A 12258-nucleotide genomic window follows, 5' to 3' on the forward strand; every position below is an offset into this window, starting at 1 on the left:
TTTGCCTTTAATTGATAGGACAGTGAAGTGGGGAGAGAGAGGAAAAGTCAAAGGCAGAATTTATACTTCAGTGTTGAGTCGCACCGTATCTACGCCGTAGGCTCTGCGTCAACGTCGAGCCTGTGGCGTAGCCTGACATGCACCTCCCCAGAAATGTAACCTCCTGCCTGTCTCTGTAAGCTGAAACCACATTGATAATAATTTTCATTTGTATAGCACAGTTCATACAGCAGGTGCAACTCAAAGTGCTTTACATAAAAAAAAGAGAAAATACACATAAAAGATAAGATTCAATCACACACACACACACTCACACACACACACACACACACACACGCTAAAATACAAATTAGGCTTGATACCAGTTAATCAAATAAAAGCTACAGAAATGCAGGTCTAAAAGGAGGTTTTAAGGTTTGAAGCTGAATCAGAGAGTCTGACGTCCTCTGGGAGGCTGATCCAGAGACGAGGGCCTGAGACACCGAACGCAGTATCACCGTACTTTTTAGTTCGACTCTGGAGGACATTTAATAGCCCAGAAGTGTAGGATCTTAGGGATCTGAAGGGAATGTATTTGACCAAAATATCACATAAATATTCAGGAGCAAGTCCGTTAAGAAACTTAAAAACTAAAAGCAACATTTTAAAATGAATTCTAAAATGAACAGGAAGCCAATGAAAACACTTCAAAAGGTGTAATGTGTCCTCCATGTTTAGTCTTAGTGAGTAGACGTGCTGCTGCATTTTGGATCATCTGTAGTTAGTTTAAAGGTTTCTTTGAGAGGCCTCAGAACAAGATGTTACAGTAGTCACGTCTGCTGGAGATAAAAGAGGTCACAGGCAATATTTCCAATATGAAAAAAATGCATTTTTGGTGATGTTTCTCACTTGTGGTTCATTACACTGGTCACTATCAAAGGGGACACCAAGCTTCTTTACTTCATGCTTTTTGTTCAGTGGCAGCTTTTGTAGACTATTGAATTGAAATCACTTTTCTTTTGATCCAATCAGTAGAACCTCTGTTTGGTCCCTGCTGAGTTGTAGGAAATTTTGAGGTTATCCACAAATTAATTTGGTCGATATAGCAAGACGGTTTTTTAATTGCACTTGTATCATCTGAAGAGAATGATATGTGTAACAGAGCACAATACAAATTAAAAGTGTAATTTCTAATAATGACAAACAATATTTACGTGCATTCATTAATTACACGAGGACTACGAGCAGTCAGAAGGAGGTGGAGATTTTGTTTAGTACCTACGAAAAGATCAGAGCTACCAATATACTGATGAAGTCCAACCTAAGGAGCGCAGGCAGCGGCTAGGCTCATAGAGCCTAAGTAAATCTAAAATGTATGTTGGGGCGAGGCCAGGTAGGGCTTTAAAAGTAATTAGTAAAAGTTTAAAATCAATTCTATACTTAACAGGTAGCCAGTGTAGCATCGCAAGAGTGGGAGTTATATGGTCTTGTCTCTTGGAATTGGTTAAAAGTCTGGCAGACAAGTTTTGAACAAGCTGGAGACAGGAAATGGCCTTTTGACTGAGCCCTGAATACAGGAAGTAACGGTGATCCAGATGTGATGAGATAAAAGCATGGATGACTTTTTTTTCAAGGTCCGCTTGATATAAAAAGCGTTTTACTTTGCAATGGTCCTAATTTAATGGAAACACGATTGCACAACCTCGGTTATTTGTATGTCGAAACAGAGCTCAGAGTCAAAGATGACACCAAATTGCGGGCAGAATGCTTTACAATTGAGGACAGACTCCAAAGGTTCTTTTTAAGGTCAGAGGTCAGGTTTGGGGGGCAAAAAAATAGGACCTCAGATTTGGACTCATTGAGCTGGAGGATGTTTTGTGACGTCAGGCACTTAATATCTCAGAGACAGGACATAACATTAGAGAGACTGTCACTAACAGTCAGCGGAACATAAAGTTGCATGCCGTCTGCATATATACCTATACCAGATTCTCTGAACAAGAGGAAGCATATAAATAGAAAACAGAAGAGGACCTAGACTTGACCCCTGGGGAACACCACAAGAGAGGGGGGCTGGGGATGAAGAATATTCCCCCATTACAACAGAGAAGGATCTTTCGGAGAGTTGGAGCGAAACCAGGCAACAGCACTGTGCTTAATTCCAACATAATTGTCAAGGCGGTTTATAAGGATACTGTGGTCGACCGCACCAAATGCTGAACTCATATCATGCAGAACTTGAACTGAGCAAGCCCAAGAGTCAATAAATCATTAGGGGCCCATAATAAGAGCTGTTTTTGTGCTGTGCTTGGTACAGAAACCTGATTGACATTATTCAAAGATATTATTGTTATTCATGTGTGCAGTTAATTGAGTGGCAGCAGATTTTTCTAAAATTTTGGATAGGAGAGGTAAAAGTTTGAAATTGGCCTAAAATTGTTGAAAATGAGAGGGTTTTTTCAGGAGAGGTTGGACTATTACATGTTGTATTAGGAGAAGAATGACTTGTTTCCGTGACAGCGCACACCCTGAGGCAGTGGGGGTGCTTGACTCCTCATCATCACATCAGTCCATCAACTGTGAGTGAACCGTTCATGAGCTGAAACAGTGTAAACGGTCGGTTTCGTCTCTCAAGCTATTTGTTCCCACTTGTATGAAAATCAAAGTGCTTCTGTTTCTGTCTGGACCGTGTGGGTTGGTACAGTGAAGACTCAAAACAAGAATCACAACCAAAAATATTTAGCCCAACCTTCAAAACTACACTCTCTAACTAAACTGAATTACGACATACAAAAAGGTTGTGGGTACATTTTTGTAGCACTTAGAGATAAATACAGATTAATAATATGTTACTTATTCTAATATAGTATATGTTAAGTCATGAGAAACCTGTGGCTCACAGTGACTCAGAGCTGACTGAGCAGCTGTGGTCACAACATGTTGGAGCCGCAGATCAGCTGATGTAGTTCTGCTGTCAGTCCACTAGATGGAGCTCATTACCCACAGCATCTCCACAGAGCTGAGGAGCAGATCAGAGCAGCAGCAGACTGCACTGCTCCTCTATTCTCATCTTCACGGTAACCAACGCCCTTGTTGCCATGACTATCTCAAAAACAAACAAACAAACAGCTGTAAAAATAAATAAGCTTTCACACTGACTGTTAGCATCATTTATCACTGTTTCAAACGTCTTTGGCTCAAAACCACAGGACTCAAGTGACTGATCCTGTCCACCACCAACAACCTCCAAACTGTTTTACACTGATGACTGAGTCAAACTAACTGAAGGCAGAAACTTACATAAAAAAAAACAAGACATTTTCCTTTCTGTCCGGAGCTGAGAATATAATCTGCATCACCGCGAGACAGAAAGTGAAAGTTGAGCAGAGTCCCTGCTTTACATGTTTTTACCAAACATTGGCAGCATCATGTCGCTGCAGTATGTGATGTCAGACAGCATGCTGACATCGCAGACTCAAAAGAGGTGTGGCGTGTAACAAAATGGTGTCAGTCTCTGGTGTGACATATAACACACTTGTCAGCTGCTCTTTATGAACAATAACAATGACATCACATGTCAGCAACAATTTAGTGTCCCTGTTATATGGCGGCTGATCTCGTTCTCTGCTCGGAGGGTAAGGAGCTCCTGGACCTCATTGTTTTCAGCCGTTGGTCGCCATCGAGTTAGCCGCTAACTGCTTCTAGCTGCTTGTTACATCGCCCGCACCTGTGCCGCCCATGATCCCGACCTGCCAAAAATGTGCAAAAGTACACTTGCACACAGTCAGGGTTTTTCTAGGATCATAGTCAGGTGTATGATCAATCAGTTAAACCCAACAGGTGCTAGTGATCACCAGTTTCATGTGTAGCTTGACACACGGTCATGAGCTGAAACAGAAACAGCCGTGTATGACGCTTCAAACTGGGAGAGGAGCAGCCAAACTCTGCTGCCAAGGTGAGGCTGTGGAAGACAGTTTCATGTCACAGGTCATACAGTACACCATGACAAGACACAGGTTTTTATACAGCATCAGCAGGGTCTCTCCCAGGCAAAGATTTCCAAGCAGACTGGGGTTTCAAGCTCTTTTGAAGAAGCACAAAGAAACGGACAGCGTTGAGGACCGTAGATGCCGTGGTCGGCCGAGGAAACTTAGTGCAGCAGATGAAAGACATGTTATGCTACTTCCCTCTGAAATCAGAAGATGTCCAGCAGAAACCAGTGGGACCCAGGTACACCCCTCTACTGTCTGGAGAGGTCTGGTTAGAAGTGGTCTTCATGGATGAACTGTGGCCAAAAAGCCAAACCTCTGACGTGGGAACAACACCAAGTGACTCGACTCTGCACAAGAACACAGGAAGTGGGGTGCAGGAAGAGGGCAGCAGGTGCTCTGGACCAGTGAGTCAAAATGTGAAATATTTGGCGGTGTGTTCGCTAAAGGGCTGGAGAGCGCTACAATAATGAGCAACTGCAGGCAGCAGTGACGCACGGGGCAGGTTCTTTGCAAGCTTGGGGCTGGATTTCTGCAAATGGATTTGGGGGTTTGGTCAGGATTAATGGTGTCCTCAATGCTGAGAGATACAGGCAGAAACTAATCCATCATGCAGTACCATCAGGGAGGCGTCTGATTGGCCCCAAATTTATTCTGCAGCAGGATAATGACCCCAAACATACAGCCAATGTCATTAGGAACTACCTCCAGTGTAAAGAAGAACGAAGAGTCCAAACGAGACAGACGGATCTGAGGCAACCTACATCCACAGATCTGTGGTCAGCACTCCAAGATGTTTGGAACAAACCGACATGGGTGCAGATCCCGGGGGGGCCGGGGGGACATGAGCCCCCCCCCCCCCAATTTTCTGAAAAACACAAATTGTCCCCCCAGTTCTAAATAGCCTAAATGATTGAAATTGAATAAATGTATTTTCCAACTCCACATTCCCAATTTTGAAATAAATTATAGCTGCTGCGCAGCAATGGTCGGGGCCAGTCAATTTTAGGCATTCATCATTCATTCATTCATCTTCTAACCGCTCCATCCTCTTGAGGGTTGCGGGGGGGGTGGAGCCTATCCCAGCTGACATCGGGCGAGAGGCAGGGTTCACCCTGGACAGGTCACCAGACTATCGCAGGGCTGACACATAGAGACAGACAACCATTCACACTCACATTCACACCTACGGACAATTTAGAGTCATCAATTAACCTGCATGTCTTTGGACTGTGGGAGGAAGCTGGAGCACCTGGAGGAAACCCACGCTGACACGGGGAGAACATGTCGGAGCACCTGGAGGAAACCCACGCTGACACAGGGAGAACATGTCAGAGCACCTGGAGGAAACCCACGCTGACACGGGGAGAACATGCAAACTCCGCACAGAAGGGTTCCCACACCCGGGATCGAACCGGCAACCCTCTTGCTGTGAGGCGAGAGTGCTAACCACCACACCACCGTGCCGCCCTCAATTTTAGGCAAAATTAGGCAATTCTGAGCAACAAGCAGAGTGTAGGAAGATGGAAAAAAAGTTGGCATTCTAAGCATAAGAGACTATGCTCTATCTCACTGAGCTAATTAGGAAGAGACAACTCTGCGGTATATATGTTTAAAACTTCTTCTAGCTCATTATAGGAATTCTACAGCTGCAATGATTAGTCAATAAATCAGTAAGTCAAACACATAATTAATCCACAACTATTTCATAATGGATTCATTGTTTCAGGCATCAGTGTTGGAGTTACCTGCTTTATCATGGTTTTGGACCTTTAGTCAGACAAAGTGAGATGTTTGTGGATGCCAGATTGGAATTGGGGAAAGGTTATATGAATTTTACATAATTTTATAGACAAGCATTTAATATAGAAAATAACTGGAATACTAATAAATAATGAAATGATTCATAGCAGAGATGGGCCTATTTGTAAAATTGTAAATGCACCATTACAGCTTCATTTTAAAAGGAAATCAACATTACCTTTCAGCAGCAAAACTGCACAAATAAAATAAAATTAGGCTAAGCAGAAAAAAACACTTGTACCATTATTGGGCAATGTTAGGCCTTATGTGTAGTTTAAATTCTCATTAAAATAAAACTCTAGTGTATCCTGTTGTTGGTCTCAAAACAGCACAAACAACCACAATGACACGGTAACACACAAAACAGACTAACTAAAGCTGTAGCACATATGGTTGATTTGTTATGAATTTTCAAAGTTTTGACATTTAGAGGCTGCTGTAGCGCCACCATCAGGACTATTGTCTTGTGTTTCCAGTTGAGGACATCTGGCATGGGACTGGACCTTTATGAAAAGTTTGGGTAAATTTCTCATATGGAAATGTTGCACGAGCTGAGGCTTGAACTCACAATCTGCAACACCAAGAACCATCCTCTATCCTCTATCTCACTGAGCTAATTGGCAAACAGAAATGTCGCATGAAGCTTCACAAATTGACGAAGCCAGTCACCTGTGTGCAAGACAGCAGCTGTTAGTGTGTAAAGGCAGATTTCAAACGGCTGTCAAAAATTCAGTTATTAAGACAAAAATCCAAAAATCCACAAATTGCATCTACACAGCATGGAGATGTTGGTAATTTGTTTGTAACAATAATTGATTTGCTCCGTAAGTGAAAAACTGATGTTTAAAAATGCCATTTTTGCACTGACTCCAATTGTTCGCATGACAGCGAAATTCAAAATGTAAAAAATTCAGTTTTTGAGATAAAATTCTGATATTTTCCAAACATCATCTACCATGACTCCAAAATTTTGTCTTTTTTTTAATGAACATTGAAAATGTATTTAGCAAGAATTTGCATGTATATGTTTACAATACCATTTACAGTCAAACATGTTGATGCACTGTAGGCTCAATTTTCGATAAATCAAAAATCTGAGAAACATAGTTTGTGTAGGACAGTCTGAAGATGCTCTGTAGCAAGTTTGGTGTCAATTGAGCAAACATTGTGGGAGGAGATAGGTTTAATAAGTTTTACAGATTTTGAAAAAAATCAGAGTGATGGACTTCATAATTTCCAATAGATTTAAATGTACAAAAGTTTCTTCAGTATTGGGGCTACAGTTTTGTGAAAGTTGCAAATCTGTAGCACATATGGTTGATTTGTTGTGAATTTTCAAAATTTTGAAATTTAGAGGTTTGCTGTAGCGCCACCATCAGGACTATTAGCTTGTTTTTGCAGCTGAGGATATCTGGCATGGGACTGGACCTTTGTGCAGAACATAAGAAGAAGAAGAACATGCAGGATAACAATAGGGTCCTGGCAGCTTAGGCTGCCCAGCCCCTAATGAAAATTGTGGAACAAATATTTTTATAAATATATTTTCCAACTCCACATTCCATCTCTAGCCTACTAGGCCTCCCTATAAATATGGATGCATATGAATTTATGATTTTGTTGGGTTAACTTGTCTTACTCAATGAGACTTTACCTTACAAAATAGGTACATTTTATTATTGGGATATTTATTTCTATAAAAATGATTAATGAATGGATATGAATCTATTTAAATAAATCTGATTTTGTTGGGTCAACTTGTGTAACTTGTAAGTATTTATTGTGCTCTTGTACTAATACTAACATTTCTGGCTCTGTAAAAACATGATCAGTTAATTTAACCAAGCTCAGTTAGGGGCTCATATTCTGACAATCATCCATACCCACTGATGTATACAACAGTCCCATATACTGGGAGAAAGGGAAGATGATGAGGAGAAATGGGAATCTGTGAGAGGCGAGAGATGAGCACGTGAGTGGACATAACATGCCTGAGACCCTGAAACTAGAAGTAGCATTAACTAACTGCGAAGCAGTGAAAAGGAGGGTGATGGCTGGCTCCATGTACTATTGGCTGTTTCAGAGAAATAAACAGTAAAGGTAAGCATATGATTCTCTGTGTAGTGCTTTTTGACTGACTTGGTGATGGTGATGAGCCTCTATGAATATGCTGGCAGTCTCAAGCGCTCTGTGGACATGATTTGCACATGTGCAATTAAAGAAAAATCACAGCTGATTGTGTCCCCCCAAACTTGTCATCAGATCTGCAGCCATGCAAACCAAGTTCCTTCAAAAACTGTGTGCAAGTGTACCTCGAGGAATTACTGCTGTTTTGAAGGCAAAGGGTGGTCACACCAAATACTAGTTTGATTTAGATTTTTCTTCTGTTTGCTCACTTTGCATTTTGTAAATCGCTAAAAATAAACAATTAAACTTTATATTTTTGAAAGCCTTCTTAATTTTCAGTAAGAATTTACAGTATATATACATACATATATATATATACACATATACACATATATATGTTTACATCGGGGGTCTGGGAGAAATTGCATTTCCATCCCACCTCTGTCCTGCTGTACATAAGGCAGATTTGACAATAAAGTTGACTTTGACTTCAGACCACTTATACAGTGTTAGAAAATTATTGCAAGCACGGCCATTTCTAATTCAATTTAATTTAGTCTCCTTTCATTTTGAATGTCTGAGAGTCCACCAGTAACATTTTTGTCCCATCTCATTTCACCTTGCAATAAAATTAACCAAAGGAAAAGTTACAACGCTACTTTTAAAGGTTGCTGGCGGATCAGGTGTGCGGTGTTTAACACACACAAAAGAGATTATTTAATTGGCTTTATCACCAAAAATAAACACAAATTCTCACACTTTGCAGTTTTAAAACATTCAGAAAAAAATGAAGATTAACGAATTAGTTATAAAAAAATAGTTGAATTAATAATCAATCTTTAGTGCAATAAATGAAATCATGTCTGCATCCGGACGGAAATAACACCAAACAATAACGGCGTGGTCGCCAGTTCAACAAACAATTCAGAGGTTACGAAATACTTTTTTCCTCGATATCCAAAGTTCACAACGTTCACAAAAATAACCCGAATAATCCCACAGTCAATCAAAGTCCCAGAAGCTGGCAAAAAAGAAAAATATATTTATTAAAGGGAAGTTCGTTCGAGGGTAATGAAGCACCACGGTTCACCAAAAAATAGCCAAAGAACCACGGAATCTCACCACTCGTCCCGCTTGGCAGAAAGGTTGTGTCTTGAAGTCATCCAACAAGGAACAAACAATAATCCACAGAATTTGGTTTAATCCTCAGAGACGGAAAAACTCCTCACGCACCTCCAAACGCCGACTGCTCATTGTTTTTTTTTTCTTAGTTCATGCATCACTTCCCCTTATATCAACTTTTGGTGCATCAACATGATAATAATATTTCAGTCTATACAATACCTGTGTACATATGATGACTTGTGGGAGGGGCTGTTGATGATGCCGCACGTGCCATAGACATATATACATAGACGCCGCATTGACTGCCGCTGCCTATCAGAGCCGACGTCCTCGCCGGCCGCCATCTTGGATGGGTCTCGCTTCGCCTCCACAGTGCATTCACTTCTATTGAGGAAGGAGCTGTATGCACAAGTAAAATAGAACAACTCACTGAATTTTCAACTGATTTTCACGAGGTTTGGTTTGTTACAAACGGCACACATGTAGTTATGATACAGGATGCTTTTGTACATTAAAAATGCGGGATTTCATGCTTTAATACTTTATGCAGATAGCAACAGCATGTTATTTAGGTCACAACACAGTTATTTTATTCACCTCAACTCCAGAGTGCGATGGATATATATATCTGTATATATATATATATACACACACACACACACACACATATATATATATATATATATATATATATATAGGCTATATGTATATATACATACACAGTATTTATATACTGTATAAACATACTGTATAAACACAATATACACAATACAAAACATAGTATAGCATATTATGTATAGCGCACCTTTGTGCACTTATTCACTTTTCCACCAGCTGTGCTGCAAATATCCCCTGCTGCTCATCCTTCTGTATCTTTTTTCAAATTATCTTGACCACAGTCCCATTTCCATAGTTATAATACCAATACCAAAATTAATTTCAGTGTTTATGTAAATACTGAAAATGTTTTTTTTTACTACTTTTGAGGGATCACAGCAGTCAGTGTAATAAGAATAAGAAGAACTTTATTAATCCCCAAAGGAAATTTCAAAGTCTGTAAGATCATCTATTTAACAAAGAATTATTAAGTCTGATGGCTGTGGGTATAAAAGAGAGTGAGTGTGAGAAATAAACTCAATCAACAATCAAGCTTTTTCTTTATTAAAATATATTAATACATTTATTAATATGCTATACTATGTTTTGTATTGTATATATTGTGTTTATACAGTATATACAGTATAGCCTATATATATATATATATATATATATATATATATGTGTGTGTGTGTGTGTGTGTATGTGTGTGTATATCTATATCTATCTATCTATCTATCTATATAGTATATATATATATATATATATATATATATATATGTATCCATCGCACTCTGGGGTTGAGGTGAATAAAATAACTGTGTTGTGACCTAAATAACATGCTGTTGCTATCTGCAGAAAGTATTAAAGCATGAAATCCCGCATTTTTAATGTATGAAAGCATCCTGTATCATAACTACATGTGTGCCGCTGAGCTACACGTTTTGTTACTTGCTCACGCCCCCCATTGCCCCGAAAAAGGCACATTCTGTATAAACAAAAGTAGGTAGGCGGCATTTTGCTGCACTCCCCGATTTTGTTTTTATACTGCCAATGCTGAAAAAACACTGATTGGGCTTTCCTGCAAATTTGCACAATTCCTATCTAAAAGGGCTATAGCCTCCCTGTCAGCAACGAGCTGCAGTCACTTTAAATGTAATGAGCTAGGGGCTAACTGAAGCTCCACAGCAGGGATATCCACCAAAGATCACAAAGCGTCAGGCAGGACTGAAACTGCAGCTGTGACGTGTTCATCTCTGACCCTGTAGGTCAGAGTTAAAGAGGACCTTGTCTGCTCCACATTAATACACTACAGTCCAAAAATTTGGAAGTAACTTCAAGTTTCTGTTCACAATGCCTTTCTTAAAAACCAGTATGAGTTCTATGGATTTTGGGGTGTATTTACTGCATGATCAGACTTTGCTTTCATTGGTACCATTTTCCTCAACTTACCTTTAGGTATACATTGATGTTAGACCATTGCTGAATAAATATTAACAAAAGAAAGGAAGGGCTTAGTTTTAGGGTTGAGAAGATTTGTCAAAACTTCAGTGCAAAAATAAAAAACAAATCACAGTTTGCATTATTCACTTAAGCTCTTTGGTTTTTATAGGTTTGCAAACAAAAATCCCAATAAATCTTAACTGTGTTCATATCTCTGACAAACTACCACAGAAATGGCTAGAAAGAAACAGCTAGGTAAAGAAACAAGTACAGATTTGTACATTGGGGAAAGAAGGATACACTCAAAGAGAAACTGCAAAATGCCTAATGGTGTCCAACAAAGGAATTCACTACACCCTGAGGAGACTAGAAGAAACTGGAAGTTATGATGACAGAGTAAGGTCTGGAAGAAAGAGGGTTACTGCAAAAGCAGAGGATAAACATATCATTGTCACCAGTAAGAGAGATCAGCAAAAAACAGCACCACAAATAAGGGAGGAAATCAACATGACAAGGTCAAAACCCATATCTCTGACAACTGCAAAAAGACGTTTGAGAAAGGCTGGTCTGGAGGGTTTTGTATCTGCAAAAAAAAAAAAAACCCCACTACTTTGTCCACAGAACAAGAAAAAGAGATGTGAGTGGGCAAAAGTACACAAAAACTGGACCTATGATGACTGGAAACAAGTCCTCTGGACCGACAAAAGCAAGTTTGAACTTGAGTCTATGTCCGCAGACAAACTGGTTAATGTCTTCAAGCACCATGCGTAACACCCACAATAAAGCATGGAGGTGGTAGTGCCATAGTATGGGGATGTTTTGTAGGTGATAGAGTAAATTAGTTTGAAGTAAAGGGTATCATGAAGAAGGAACAGTACAACTACATCCTCCAGCATCATACAGCTCCATCTGGACCAAGACTTGTGGGTTGAAAGTTTGTTTTGCAGCAAGATAATGACCCTCAGCATTCTTCCAAGCTCTGTTAGGATTACCTTGACAAAAAAGAAGAGGAAGGTGTTCTTCGAAAGATGGTTTGGCCCCCTCAGTCTTCAGACCTCCTTCCAATTGAACTTGTGTGGGACGAATTGGATCAATTAGTCAGAAAAGTGCGTCCCACCAATCAGCAGTCTCTCATTGATGAACTTAAGAAAGCTTGGAATGCAATTCCTGGCACATAAACTTGTGGAACGAATGCCTC

This window comes from Epinephelus lanceolatus, chromosome 3, assembly GCF_041903045.1.
Source record: "Epinephelus lanceolatus isolate andai-2023 chromosome 3, ASM4190304v1, whole genome shotgun sequence".
NCBI classification, from domain to species: domain Eukaryota; kingdom Metazoa; phylum Chordata; class Actinopteri; order Perciformes; family Serranidae; genus Epinephelus; species Epinephelus lanceolatus.